Here is a 598-nt window from a genome sequence, read left to right as displayed (position 1 = left end):
GTTTAGTCTCCTGCAAGGCTCGATGTGTAAAGGAGTGATTATTGAGGTTGTCGGGTTGGTAGTCAGTTTATAAGTGTGAGGGAAAGTCTCACATTTTAAGCTAACTTTTGGAGTTGAGAAACTCAATACCACCCAACAAGATGTTGATGAAATATAAAAATAGAGTTACCATAAAGTCCACTCTAGGAAGTGACAGGGAATGAAGAAGTTTCGAGGTTTAGCACTTTTAATGATACTCTTTGATCTAATCGCTCGTTGTTTTTGCTCATTAAGCTTAGGAATATACTTATTAATATAATTGCACGTTATGGAATGGAGAAATTTCAAGATTTAGCACGTATTCTTTGAGCAAATCTCTCGTTTGTTTACCATTCAGCGACCACCAGTTGCTGGTAGTTGAAGACTTTCACCGACGGTGAATCAGCGACCACTTAGCTACCAAACTTTGGTCGCTAGCTAGAAATCTTTAGCGACCAAAATATTGCCTTTACCGACCAATTTTATTGGTCGCTGGAAACCATATTTTTTTAGTGCATTAAGCTGGGAATGCGTTTATTTGTGTTGACACATAAAAATTCGGCCCAAATCGAACGGCCCA

The sequence above is a fragment of the Olea europaea genome, chromosome 20, assembly GCF_002742605.1.
Source record: "Olea europaea var. sylvestris chromosome 20, O_europaea_v1, whole genome shotgun sequence".
NCBI lineage: Eukaryota > Viridiplantae > Streptophyta > Magnoliopsida > Lamiales > Oleaceae > Olea > Olea europaea.
The sequence above is the reverse complement of the archived record's forward strand: the minus strand, read 5'-3'. Positions refer to the sequence as shown.